Consider the following 15,238-nt stretch of genomic DNA (forward strand, 5'->3'; position numbering starts at 1 on the left):
AAGGTTTTGGTTTTTTTGTTTGTTTGATGAATTTTTGTACAAATAAACGTCATCAATTTGATAGTTACATCGCTGTGTGTTTCCCTTTGGAGTCCCTTCACTTTAGTATACTTTACCTCAGTCATTTTCTTTCATTCTAACTCTTTCCCACTCTCTGACACAAAAAAGTGTTTGACTTTACTGTACTTTAACAATTTAACTTATGGAAACAAAACAAGCTTTAAGACAATAGTGGAATATTTTAATAATATCTCTAATATTTACAATTATGTTTAGTTCATCCACACAGTCCAGTCTCATCATTTCAGATGTTTAATTTAGCTGCGTCACCTTAAGAGTCCCCCAATACAAAACGTTCTCCCTCTGGGTATAGGTGTCATAAGGCTCAAATTCTTGTGTGTCCTGCAAAGACAAAGGCAAATGTTTACACAATGGTTTTATTTTCAGGATGTACAGAAGTTACAGTATTATAGTTCACAGAAATCATAAAGAACACCCCCCCCATGAGAAACGTGGGACTTTAAAAATTTACTAACAAGGTAAAATATATGTAAACCTGTCAAGCTATGGAATGCTCTGCCTGCGTGTGTTTGTTTTTAATGTCTACACATCATTGCTGACACTCCTGGCCACACATGATTTTTCTTTCACCTCAGCTTTATTGTTGTGGCCACCCCTCCAGCCTGTTTTTCCCAGGCATCGTAACATAGTTCCGTTCAGACCTATCACAGTGTTCTCTGCCTTTAGCCACTCCCCCCAATCAGATTCTTATGGCCCCTAGCCCTATCCAACCATAGCTTGACGAAGGGGCGCGGCTGTCACGTCATTGCAGCCCGTACACCCAGGAAACGCGTCGCTTGCCAGTGACATAATTTCTCCCCGCCCGCTATCCATCCGCGCTCCAAGCCTCGTTCTGGTCCTTCGCTGTCACCACGGCCTGCATAACATCTTAGCGGTGTCCCTCCACACGCAGGCAGAGCATTCAGCAAGCAGGCAGGAGTTCTATGACCGATCTGATGACAACTTTATGATGGATATCCCACATTTACATGCCTTTTTGATGACTTTCTAAATGTGAGTGATATTGACACAAGATTTATAAATAAATTGTTTTTTAAGTCTACACCTAGAGGCGCCTCTCTCTCTTTGTGCTTCTTCTCATGACTTTGGAACGCGGTTTCAGTTCCCATTGAAGGCAGCCCTATATGTGGACTCACTGTCCTGGTTTTGGACCTTTGGACTTTTTTTCCCATATATACATGATTTCAATACTATAGAAATTTATACCCATTATTGTGGCTTTTTCATGCACCTGTCTTTGAATATATTCCCATATTCCGAGATATTTTAAAAGTTTTAAATGTTTTCATTCAGATACATACATGTTCTTTTCTTTTATATATACCAGCCTGTGGGTTAGGGTTGTTTTTGCTGCTTTCTCCAGTTTATTGGGCCTACTTGCATATAGGAGGACACTGTTAACCCTGTCTCTCCTAAAAAAACCTGTGGCATCAAAATCAAATCATTGGAGGACAAGGTGGACGGTTTGGAAAACCGTCTACGCAGAAACAACCTACGCTTGGTAGGCCTGCACAAGCGAGTTGAGGGTTCTGACCCGGTATCCTTCCTGGAAAGTTGGTTTACCCAGAAATTTTGGAAGGACTGTCTATCTCACTGCTTTGTCCTGGAAAGAGCTCACAGAGTTCCTGGCAGACCGCTCCCTACAGGTAATCCTCCCGGACCATGATGATCCGTCTCCTTTACTACCGGAACAGGGACTCCATTCTGCACTCTGCTCACCTGAAAGGGAGCCTAAAGATCAACAATGCAATGGTGTTCCTCTTCCCTGACTACTCCCCAGCTGTCTGTGCCTCGAGGGCCAAGTACCAGCACGTCAAGCAAAAATTAAGGGAGAAGACCATCCAATACTCCATGTTATTTCCTGCCACATTGAGGGTTGTCTACCAAGGCCAGGTGCATTATTTTCCAAACCCCTGTGAATGCTCTCTCCTGGTTTGAATCCCTGCAACAGCCTGGTCATTTGTCTGACTGGGCACCTAAAACCTGATTGGGACCTTTAAGGCAACCGTGCAGGGCTCCTATATCTCTAATATTGTTAAGCATAGGAAATCTACTCAGGCTACCCTTCGGACCCTTGAGTCCTCCTTAGAGACAGCTAGGGCCCAATATATGCACTCCCCACTCCGGACTCCCATGGTGTCTTGGTAGGGGCACATAAGGCACTGGATCTCCATAGGGTGGACACAACTCAAACAACAATTCTTTTTGTCGGCAAGGTTACACGTGCATAGTAGGAAAAATGGTAAGATGCTGGCCTATCTTTCTCACACGAAATACACGGATAGGTCCATACCACAAATCCAACTACCCGATGGTTCAATTTCATCGGATCCTTTTACCATAAATCAGACATTCAAGTCCTTCTATGAACGCCTATATTGGGACCAGCCCCCCCCCCAACCGAACTTGAGTCAGTGGGGTTCTTTGAATCCATCCCATTCCCTGAATTGGAGGACTCTCACAAACTTATTTTGGATAAACCCCTGACGATCAAAGAAATTACAGAGGCCATATACTCTCTCCTCCCTAACAAGACTCCAGGGTTAGACGGTTTACCTGCTGAATGGTAAAAGAACTATGCAGAAGACTTAGCACAGAAACTACATTCTCTGTTCGGACAGGCATTAGAGGAAGGTGAGTTTCCCGCCTCTATGTGGGAAGCCCTGATTGTAGTGTTGCCCAAACCTGAGAAAGATAAATTATTATGTGGGTCCTACCGTCCAATTTCACTATAAAATAGTGATGCTAAAGTGCTGGCTAAACTCTTAGCTACAAGACTACAAAAGGTTATTCTTCACCTTGTCCACCAAGATCAGACGGGGTTCATGCTTGTTAAGAGTACGTACGACAATATTCGTCGTCTTTATTTACATATTCATAGGGCGGCACTTACACTGCCCAGACAGAGCCAGCACTGACAGCCCGCTTGCATCCCCCCCGCCATGCACGGACAGGGGAGAAGAGTGACCTAGATCTACTCCTTCTCCCACCCACTGTCCTCCTGTGTGTGCCCATGGCCCCCCCCCCCCCCACACTCCAATTGGATTGGAGTGTGGGCGGGGAAGCCGGGGATTAGTGGGCGGGGGAGCCCAGCAGCCGGGAACAGCATGGAGAATGAACATGGAAGATATACAGACTGCATGAGCCTCCTTCCTCCTTGGGGTGAGTGAGCTCACATCCATCCATTCACCCCCTCCATTATCTCTCCTGCCTCTGAATCGGTACAATAATGTAAGGGGACCTCAGATTTAAGGGGTGCTCCACAGACTCTGATGTAAAGGGGGCTTTGGTGAGCAGAGACCCCCTTACATCAGAGTTCCCCTTTACACCAGAGTGCACAGAATTCCCCCTTACATCAGAGCACCCCCTTAAATCAGGGTTCCCAGAACACCTCTTCCATCAGAGTTCCCCTTTACATTAGAGTTCACAGAACTCCCCCTTACAGTGAAAGTCTGCTGGCCCTGATGTAAGGGGGAGCTCTGCAGACTCTGATGTAAGGGGGGCTCTGCAGACTCTGGTGGAAGGGGGAGCTCTGCAGACTATGATGTAAGGGGGGCTCTGATGTAAGGGAGGGCTCTGCAGACTCTGATGTAAGAGGGGGCTCTGCCCCCCATACCCCTCCTCCTGTCAGTCTCTCCTTCTTCTACCCTCCCCATTGGCTGCCCCCAGCCACTTCCCTCTTTTGGCATAATGTGGTTTTAAAGTTGATTTTCTTGGTTCACCGGTGTAACCCTAACCTTGTTACTGGTTTAGTTTCTGTACACTTCAATTTTGCTGACCTACACTGAGATTACTGTAATGTGCTAAATGTGATCTTTGTGCCTTATGGTTTATTGTATCTGGTTTGTCTTATCGTTTCCCTTGAGATAAATTTTAAAAAAAAACCTTTTCTCTTAAAAAAAGGGGGGCCTCCGCAGACTCTGATGTAAAGAGGGCTCTGCGGACTCTGATATAAGGAGGGCTCTGTGGACTCTGATATAAGGAGGGCTCTGCGGACTCTGATGTAAGGAGGGCTCTGCGGACTCTGATGTAAGGAGGGCTCTGCGGACTCTGATGTAAGGAGGGCTCTGCGGACTCTGATGTAAAGGGGGCTCTGCGGACTGTGATATAAGGAGGGCTCTGCGGACTCTGCTATAAGCTCTCTGCACTCTCATGTAGGAGAGACTCTTGGAACTCTGATTATGGGGAATGCTGGGAACTATGATGTAGTGGGGGCTCTGGTTACCAGAGACCTCCTTTTTATAAGAGTTCCCCTTTACACCAAAGTGTGCAGTGTTCCCCCTTACATCAGAGTTCCCTCCTTATATCAGAGTTCTCAGTGTTCCTCCTTAAATCAGGGTCCCCAGAGTTCTCCCTTACATCAGAGTCTACAGAGTCCCCCTTTCAGTGTAAGGGAACTCTGGGAGTTCAGATGTAATGGGGAACTCTGTGAGTTCAGATGTAAAGGGGAATTCTGTGGATTCAGATGTAAAGGGAGACTCTGTGGACTCTAATGTAAGGGGGACACTTGTCATTAAAACCATATGATTAGAAATGTTATTTAATGACAAAATATATGCATAGTGTATACTAAATTTTTTTTTGCTGATGTGCCGTTAAAGAAAAGGTGGCAACCCTACCTAAGATGGCAGGAAGGGGGCCTGCTGCAGAACATGTGTAAGGGTTCCACCTCAGGACCATAATATAGGGCCCTGTGATGGAAGTAAAGAGCCCCAGAATAGGTGGGAAGGGCCCCGGGCTCTGAGGGAAGGCTCCAGGACCAGAGGTCAGGGGGGCCCTTCATGGTTTCTTGCACTGGGGCCCTGAAGGTTCTAGTTACGCCTCGGATTCAACCTATTTCCTTTGAGCCCACTTCAGGTCCGCTCCACAGCAGTGTTACTGCTACAGGGTGGCACACGTGCGCATGATTACGTATATATACTTAGGGTGTGTGCTGGCATGCCACCAGCGGCTCGCTCCTGCTGTGATCACACAACAGGAGCCCAGCGGCGGGTACCGTCGATGTCCGCCAACACCCACCGATGATCTACACTACAGAGTGGCAGAACGACGGTCTGCTTATGTGAACAAATCAGATCGCCGTCCTTACTGGAGAGAGGTGCAAAGCAGGGACAAGGATCCATGTTTTCTCCTAGTTAAAGCGGTAGTAAACCACTAGAAACCCCCCCCAAAAAAACAAACCTGCAAGACAATGGCATAATGTGCTAGTATGCATTGCATACTAGCGCATTATGAAATACTTACCTTAGAACAAAGCCCCCGCAGCGGCGTCCAGTCAGGGTTGACATGTTCCCCGGCGTTTCTTCCGGGTTCGCGGGCTCTGACGCTGTAAGTGGCCGGAGCCATGATGACGTCACTCCTACGCATGCGCACGGGAGCCCCCGGTTCCGGCAAGATGCTCTGACGTCAGCGGCTGCATAAGATCATTTTATAAATGGTGTACGTTTAGGAGATATTAATTTTACCTACAGGTAAGGCTTATTATAGGCTTACCTGTAGGTAAAAATAACAAAGCGGGCTTTACTATCGCTTTAAAGCACCTCCCACACTGTAATAGATCGCTCTAGATGTTTAACCCCTTCCTCATTAGTACAGTGACAGTACTTTTTTTTTTACCACTGATTACAGTATTAGTGTCACTGGTCCCCAAAAAGTGTCAGTTAGGTGTCCGACTGTCCACCACAATGTCGCAGTCCTGCTATAAATTGCTGATTGCCCCCATTACTAGTAAAATAAATAAATAAATAAAAATATCCCATAGTTTGTAGATGCGATAACTTTTGTGCAAACACATTTTTTATTTTTTTTTACCATAAACATGTAGCAGAATACACATTGGCCTAAATTTATGAAGAATTTCATTTTTTTCAGTTTTTTATTGGATATGTTTTATAGCAGGAAGTAAAAAAAATTGTCATCAATTTTGTTTATAGCCCAATAAATAAAAACCGCAGAGGTGATCAAATACCACCAAAAGAAATCCCTATTTGTGGGAAAAAAGGACATCAATTTTATTTGTGTACAGCGTCTCACGACCACCAATTGTTAGTTAAAGTAACGCAGTGCCGTATCGCAAAAAATGGGTACATTTTCCAGAGGGCAAGTGGTTAAATAAAATACATTTAATAATGTAAAAAAAAAAAGCAAAAAGCTGCATGTTTTATATCGGCCTAGGCTTTAGGTAGCATGCAAATCTAATTGTAAGCTAAATAATGAATTTCTGATCATAGCAAAAAATCAAAATATCAAAAAATTTACTTTATTTCCAAGATTCCCATAAAAAACACGGTACAAAGTTTCTGGTAAATCACTATTACCTTAATCAGGCTTATAAAATATGCCCCATTGACAACGTCTGCTGATGATGAAAACGCGTCTGGTGGAAGGCACGTAGTGACGTCACCACGCGAGAGGAGTAGGACAGGCTCCGTTTTTGTGTATGCCGGCCGGCTCTTTTACATGCGATATTATCGCCTGCTACTTGTAAGTGCATTACGTTTTTTTTTTTAACAACAAGGTTGGTCTTTATTGAGAAGACATCATATAACAATTGGAAGACATACATTGGTTGTGTACAAGTTTTCAAGTAGTATGCATACATGAGAACAAGGGATAAAGAAAATAAATAAAAACAGAAAAATTATACAGGGTAATGCAGTCGACTCTCCTTATACATACAGTGCAGGAAATTAAATTGACACTCTCCTACCAAATAATGGTGGACGGGGGAAGGGGAAAACCACATACCAACATCTCTGTACCAGGAGGTAGTACCCAAAACCTACTTCAGTAAAGAGTTAGAATTGTTCAACCCATGGTAACCAGATCCGGTCAAACTTCTGCGGGCATCCCCTATTCAGGTATATCATCTTATACATAGGTAGTACTGCATTAATAGATGAGTCCCAGGACTCCACCTTCGGAGGAGAAGGCGAGGCCAATTTCTTTAAGACTTCTTTCTTAGCGTAAAAAAGTAAGAGTGAGACCAAGATCTTTGTATACCTGGGTCTCTGATCGTCTTCGTGAATACCTAACAAGGCCAATTCCGGCGATATTGGTAGTGATAGCTGAAGCCGGATATTAATACTTTCAAAAACCCCGGCCCAAAATGTCATAATTAAGGGACAGGTACAGAACATGTGTATGTACGTACTATCTGGAGATTGGCATCTGGGACAGTTTGGTGATCTATGGGGATAGAACCGGTGCAGTCTGAGGCGTATAATATATTCGATGCATAAATTTAGTTTGCAGCAACTTATCTCTAGAGGATATCACTAGTTTAGACCCCACCTCAAAGCATTCCTCCCAAGCTTCCCTATCCAAGCTAGGAATGTCAGCCTACCACTGTTCCCATAACTTGTCTATTTTAGGCGAATCCACTCCCAGCAGGGCAAGGTATAATGTAGATAGAGTCTTTTTAAGGGATTCCTGAGCAAGAATATTCTCAATGGGGTCTATTTTTAACCTGATAAGTCCAGGGAATTGGGCCCTGATGGCATGCCTCAACTGATAATATCTGAAAAGCATTCTTCCTGGGAGTCTGTATCTCTCTGTCAGATCCTGGAAGGAGAGCAATGTCCCCGCCTGGATGATGTCTTGTAAAACCTTAATCCCATATCGAGCCCATAACTGTGGGTCTGGAATAGTCCTAAAATGAGGGAGTGAGGGGTTACCCCACATTGGGCAGAATGGGGAATATTGGTGAGGCTGTATGAATCTTTTCCTCGCTGCTGACCAAACTTTGAGGGTTATTTTAGTGGGACCTGGAAGAGAAGGATAGGCCAAGGGTCCCCTGTATACCAAATTCCCTAATTCTCTAAAAGAGCCTAGGATTGCAGCTACCAAGCACGCGGCCGCATTCGTCCGTGATTGCTCAAACCACCATCTCACTGTGACTAGTATCGCTGCCCAGTAATACACCTGCAAACTGGGCAGCGCAAGACCCCCAAACTGCACCGGGAGCTGTAATGTCGTCTTTGCAAGTCTTGGGGAAGAACCTTGCCATAAAAACAAGCCTATGCATGTGTCCAAATCCCTAAAGAATGAATCGGGAAGCCACACCAGTTGCGGAATATATAGCTAAATCTAGGTAGGTATAACATTTTTAGCACATTAATGCGGCCCATGAGATTAGGGGTAAGTCCCGCTATCTGGAGCAGTGCTCCTTAAGTTTTGTGACAATAGGTTGAAGGTTAAGGCCCCGAAAGGCTTGAAGATCCCTAGTTACCCGAATTCCCAGATACCTGAACTCCACAACCCAGAGCAACGGAGTCGGTGAGGCCACCTCTCGGGCCCGAGGATCTATCGGGAATATGACCGATTTTGACCAATTAATCTTGACCCCAGAAAATTGACCAAACACGTTAAAAGTCTCCAGTGCCGCCTGCAGTGAGTTCTCAGTATCATGCAAGTAGAGCAAAGCGTCATCTGCATATAAGGAGATTTTCTCCTCCAGAGGGCCAACCCTGAGACCCTGAATAGCACAGGAGTCCCGAATCAAGATAGCTAGTGGCTCAAGGGCCAGAGCAAACAAACTGGGTGATAACGGACAACCCTGCCTGGTGCCCCTCTGGAGGAGAAAATAATCAGATATGGTACCATTCGTATGAATCCTGGCCTTAGGGGATTTATAGAGTAGGCCCAGCCAATGTAGAAACTTTGGGCCAAAGCCAAAGCGCTTCAGGACTTCCCAGAGGTACTCCCACTCCACGGAGTCAAATGCTTTCTCCGCGTCGAGGGAGACAATGACTCTGGTACCTCTATTATCCTGGGTCATGTCTAAATTGAGATATAATCTGCGAATATTGATATCGGTGCCCTTTCCCGGCATGAACCCCGTCTGGTCTTGATGAACCAGGTCCTCAATCACCGTGGCCAATCTAAGAGCCAGGATTTTAGCCAAAAGTTTGGCGTCGGCATTTATCAGTGATATGGGCCTGTACGAGGAACACTCTTCAGGGTCCCTACCGGGTTTGGGCACCAGGACCACCATCGCTTCAGACATGGAATCTGGGAGAGAACCTAAGTCAGCAAATTGTGAAAGGAGAGAAGTCAATTTAGGGGCCAGTAGCTCTTGATGGACCGAGTAAAATTCTATGGGCAAGCCATCTGGACCGGGGGCCTTCCCCGATTACATGCAGCTCATGGCCTTTTGTACCTCCTCCAACGTTATGTCCTTATCCAGAGACTGACTTTTGTTTGGGTCAAGCGTAGGAAATGGGATCTGGTCTAGGTAGTCAGTCAGATCTTTGTCAGTATAGTTCGCTTTGGAGGAGTATAGGTCTTGGTAAAATTCTAAAAATCGATTACTAATCATTTCTGGAGTGGTCAAAAGTGTACCATCCCCACCCCTCAACCTACCCACATGTGTAGATGCGTACTGACCTTTGGCTAACCAAGCCAGGAGCCTACCATTCTTGTCTCCATATTCAAACACCCTCTGTGCACTAGCTAACATAGATTTTTTTGTGAGATCAACCCGCAGTAAAGATAATTCTCTAAGAGCGCATTGCCAGGAAACATAATTATCTGGGTTTGGGATTAGGACATACTCCTTGTCCCTGTCCTGGGCCTGATTTTCAACCTGCCTAAGAGACTGCACCAATGACCTCTTTTTGTTTGCTATTTTTTTAATGTATTCATAGTATGAGTGGGCCCGAGGTTCCTGCATTACTTATCCAAAAGTTACACAGTGCCTCAGGTAGTTCTTCTTGAATCTCTGTGTCCATAATCCAGTATTTGGATAGCCTCCACACCCTCCGACCCCAGGCAGAGCCGCACGGACCGTGATCAGCAGAGGGGCATGATCCGAGATGCCTCGAGAGAGAATTTCAGTGGATGCCGCTTCTCTCAGCAGGCCACGGGTTGCAAAGGCCAAGTCTATACGGGACAGTGTCCGATAGGTGGTGGAAAGACAAGTAAACTGGGCATCGGAGGGGTGGAAGTGGCGCCAGAGATCCGTCAGGTCAAAGGTGTATGCCCATTGAGCCAACCCAGTGTGAGCAGGGGAGGTGGCACGAAGTCTATCCACTTCATTTGACATAACCAAGTTAAAATCTCCTACGTATAACACCCCATCTACCTCGTATTGTGTAACAGTTTGCATCAAAGAATGCAGTAAGGTGATATCAGCAGGCGGGGGCAAGTATATTCCCACTATTATGTAGGGTATCCCTACGATCAATGCATGTACAATAACTTACCCCCCCGGGATCAGTTTTGACTGTCACAAGCTGGAAAGCCAGGGATCTGTGCATAAACACACTCACCCCCCTAGCGTAATTAGAATAAGAAGCGTGGTAATGTGCACAGACCCAGGCTCTCTTCAATCCCAGAATCCTGGCACCCACTAAGTGGGTATCCTGTAAAATACAAATCTTGGGATTGTGTTGCTGAATATATTTGAATACTAGGGATCTTTTAATGGCAGAATTGAGGCCTCTGACGTTCCAAGAAAGCACAGTAAAGTCAGCCATATTTCCTACAGAGCCATAAATGAAGGATACTGATTTGTCAAGGAATTCCACCTCCATCCACGGGTGTGCAGCACCATGCCATCCTCAGTGCACTAGCCACCTCCACAACTAGACAGCATGACTGATACACACCTGCAGATGTTCCCCCGCAGCATATTATAGACATTAAATAAAGACCAACCAAAAACAACAAACCATAGATAATAAAAAAAACAGTTCCCATACTGATGGCAACGGCCATCCAAATCCCCCCCCCCCCACCCCGTGAACCTCTAAACAGCGAGTAGCACATGATCCCAGAAGTAACTGATATCAGAGTTAGGAAACTCAGGAGGCGTGCGCCCGATTAAGCCATGTCAACATTCGTAGTAACCGTTCAAAATTGATAGGAAAAAAAAAAAAAAAGTTTTTTTTAGAACAAAAAATAAAAAATATAAAATCTGCTGATTATAGGGCGTACACACAGTCGGACTTTGTTCGGACATTCCGACAACAAAATCCTAGGATTTTTTCCGATGGATGTTGGCTCAAACTTCTTTTGTCTACACACGGTCGCACAAAGTTGTCGGAAAATCCGATCGTTCTAAACGCGGTGACATAAAACACGTACGTCGGGACTATAAACGGGGCAGTGGCCAATAGCTTTCATCTCTTTATTTATTCTGAGCATGCGTGGCACTTTGTCCGTCGGATTTGTGTACACACGATCGGAATTTCCGACAACGGATTTTGTTGTCGGAAAATTTTATCTCCTGCTCTCCAACTTTGTGTGTCGGAAAATCCGATGGAAAATGTCCGATGGAGCCCACACACAGTCGGAATTTCCGACAACACGCTCCGATCGGACATTTTCCATCAGAAAATCCGACCGTGTGTACGGGGCATTAGAGTTGCTGGAAAGGTAGTGTCTCAGACATTAAAAGAATTCTTCTAAGGCAGTTCACTAGGTCATGTTACATAACCCATATACGACCTGCAGCTCTGTGACTCCATACCAGGATACAGTACAAGGAAAGTCACGGTCAGAAGAAAACTCAGCCCGGGAGCAACAGGAGCGCAACAACAGCTCAAAGTTCTCAGGGCCACATTCCCAGGCTAACCGGAACAAAACAGCCATCTCACCTCCTCAGTGCAAATCCTTCAAACCGCGGCCTCAATCAGAAGTTGGTAATCTTGGGAGAGGAAACTCGCTACGGAGGTAGAGTCTCCAGCCAGGCGCTGGCATCTTTGGAGCTTGTGAAGATCCGCACTGTTTCTCCGTCGACGACTCGTAGCTTTGTCGGGAACAGAATGCTATAGCCAATCCCCTTCACTCGAAGCGTTGCTTTCACAGCGTCGAATGAACGACGCTGCCTTTGTGTCTCCAGTGTATAATCCGGGAACATCATAAGTTTAACATTACAGTATGGGATATCCCTCACCTCATGGGCCGCCCGCAACAGCTCATCTCTGTCCTGGAAGTTCATTAATCATAGAATAAATGTACGGGGGGGAGCACCCTCCGGCCCCGGCCTCGGGGGTACTCGGTGAGCCCTCTCCACCGTGAAGTAAGGGGAGAGCCGAGCCGCTGGAAGCACTGATCGCAGCAGGTCTTCTGTAAATCCGGTAGGGTTGCGCCCCTCCACTCCCTCCGGCAGACCGACTATACGGAGGTTGTTCCTGTGACTGCGGTTTTCGGCGTCCTCCGCCTGACATTCAAGCGCCCGCACTTTTGTTTGGAGAGATCTGATAGAAGCCTCGTGGTCAGTCACGGTATCCTTCACTGTGCCAACACGCTGCTTCGCAACCGTTATTCTGGACCGGATCTTGTCTAGATCTTGTCGCAGTAAACCCACGTCCAGTTGTACAGCCTCTATTTTGGATGTGAGCGCCGTTTGGCAGGTAGTTATAGCCGCCATCACCTCCAGAATACCAGGTGGAGCGGCCTGTAACTGCTCCTCATGGTCTGTTTGCAAAGCCATGTTGCAACGCCGCGCTGGAGTGTGCTGCCGATCGGAGGACGGGGTCACCTCTTCCACAATGCTGGGGGGAAATTTCAGTTTCTTGCCCCGTTTTGGGCCCCCCGGAGTTCTAGAAGGCATACAGGGCTTTTTGTACCACCTAGTGATATATCTACCCAGATACGGATCTATATACGGATTTCTTGCCAGCAGAGCTCAGTCAGCACGTCTGCTCAGTCTTCCATCCCGGCCACGCCCCCCCGTAAGTGCATTACTTAATTTTATTAAAAACTTTGGAATTTATTACACTATGGCCAGTTCTTTTTTCTTCTGGGCAATGTACTAAATATGTGGATGCCGGACGTGGGTCCTAGTGAGCGATCTTCACCATCCGAATATGGTTCCTATTGTGGTCATCAGCAAGCTTAAAGGCCCAGGCTGGGCTATAGCCACCTGCCTTTTAAGCTTGCCGCCCGGTAAGCTCAATCTACAGCTACGGTGGTCGGGCACTTTATTTGTGTATGCACACTGTGGTGTTATTATGACCCTTCATATCTTCAATGGACACTCATTTGTCTTGATGTCAACTGTTTCGGATTTTATTTTTAGCGCAGCTTTCCCCATTCCATAGATTTTATAAAATATGTATCACATGGAAATTATTTGAAGACCGGTTTGAGATTTCACTTTCACAACTAGCAGTTTACCACATACCTCTGCAAAACCTTCCACTTGTTGCGGGGGAGATGTGTTAAGTGACTTTTTGGAGCACGTTCTGAAAAAAAAGGTCAGAAAATGAAAATATGAATTTCCAGAGAACCAGTCATGATTAGGTTTATGCAGCCGGATTATTTATTAAGTCTTGGATAGGGAAGGGTTAGAACCCTTGTTGGCTTTCTGTTGTCTTCCATTGGGAGAGTGGTTTTCTATTTCTATTTGATGGGTGACAGATAGGAAAGGCAAAGTAAATCTCCCCAATGGAATTACAGATGGTAACAAATAAATTTTTTTTCTAGTAGAGTATGGAAGAGTTAGAACCATACTGCTGTTTGTATACCCATTGGGGAAATTTCCCTGCGTTTCCTATTTAGGGGATGGGTATCAAGAAATGAGATTGGGTGTCAGTACATCAGGATTGTCCAATTTTCATACACAGTGGAACCTTGATTGACAAGTAACGCGGTTAATGAGCGTTTTGAAAGACGAGCAACTTTTAAAAAAAAAATCCTGACTCGGTTTTTTAAGTGTTATCTCGCAAAACAAGCAGAATTTAAGGTAATGGGGTGTGCAGTAGCGCATTTGGCCAGAGGTGCGGGGGGCGCCGGTGACACTCGGAACAGTTCAGAGCCGTTCGGAAATACTCAGAATCACTCGGAAATACTAGGACACACTAGGAAATACTCAGAAATACTTAGTTCCCGAGTGTTTCCAAGCCTTTCCGAGGGTTTCTGAGTTCAGCCGAGCTGTCCCCGAGTATTTCCGAGGCTCTCCGGCGCCCCCCCACCTCTGGCCACATGCGGTATTGCATGCAATAGAATTCAATGCGGAACGAGTTATCTTTGTTTCCATTGACTTCTATGGGGAAACTCGCTTTGATATGTGAGTGCTTTCGATTACAAGCATTCTTCTGGAATGGATTATGCTCGTAATCCAAGGTTCCACTGTATATATATCATAGTTTGTGGACTCTATAACTTTCCTACAGACTAAATATTATACACCAATTTGGGGAATTTTCACCAAAGAAATGTAGCAGAACAAATTTTGGCCTAAATTTGTGAAGAAAGATTATTTATTTGCAAAATAGAAATTAAGAAAAAACTTTTTTTTTTCAAAATTTTTGGTCTTTTTTCGTTTATTTAGCAAAGAATAATAAATCGCCAGCAGTGATTAAATACAACCAAAAGAAAACTCTATTTGTGGGAAAATAATGATAAACATTTCACATACTACAATACTACAGTCAGTGTTACATGACTGCGCAATTGTCATTCAAAATGTGACAGCGCTGAAAGCTGAAAATTGGCCTGGGCAGGAAAGGGGTAAAAGTACCCTGTATTGAAGTGGTTAAAGCGGAACTTCGGTCATTTTTTCATCTTTCCATCTGTTAAATCTTCTGCCCTTGATGTTGTTTTAACTTTGGATAGGAAAACATTTTTTTTTTGCCAGTAAATACCTCATACATCCCACTTCCTGTTTCTTGTCTGGTCATTAGCCTAGGCTTATGACATCATGCACAGCTCTCGTGAGAGTTTTCCAGGAAGGGAGGGGGGATCAGTCATAAGAGGGCCAATGAGAGCTGCAGAGCTGGAGTTGTGCCTCTGTGTGTCTGTGTAAATCCAGGAAGTGAACAGGCAGCAGCTTCAGCTGCCCACAGTTAAAATGGCTGCATCCAGACTCAGTGGAGGGAGATTTCTGCAGCATTTTTGGCAAGTACAGAATCACAGTATATATAAAATAATATGCAAAGTGGTTGGAGGGAAGCTTCAGAATGGCAAAGCTTTTTTTTATTACAAATTATGTGAACAGACTGCAGTTCCTCTTTGAACCCCTGGTAACCTCTGGAGGACCTCTGTTGAATACGGCTGCACTGGTCAATTTTTGAACAAACATTCCTACGAACAATTATTTGAAAAATTCCCAGTACATTCGATGACTTGGCTAATTCAAAACTCCAAATTGAATTTGCTTTTCACATTTAATTTTGGAATGTCAGGACCACGAAAGAATAAATTAGAG

At 45.2% G+C, this 15,238-nt stretch overlaps 1 pseudogene; it reads right to left on the reverse strand.

Moving 5' to 3' along the window:
• Positions 1–219: 219 nt before the first annotated feature.
• LOC141127735 (cell surface glycoprotein CD200 receptor 1-A-like) overlaps positions 220–15,238 on the reverse strand; it is an 88,989-nt pseudogene continuing 73,970 nt past the window's right edge.

This window comes from Aquarana catesbeiana, linkage group LG02, assembly GCF_042186555.1.
Source record: "Aquarana catesbeiana isolate 2022-GZ linkage group LG02, ASM4218655v1, whole genome shotgun sequence".
Taxonomy (NCBI): Eukaryota; Metazoa; Chordata; class Amphibia; order Anura; family Ranidae; genus Aquarana; species Aquarana catesbeiana.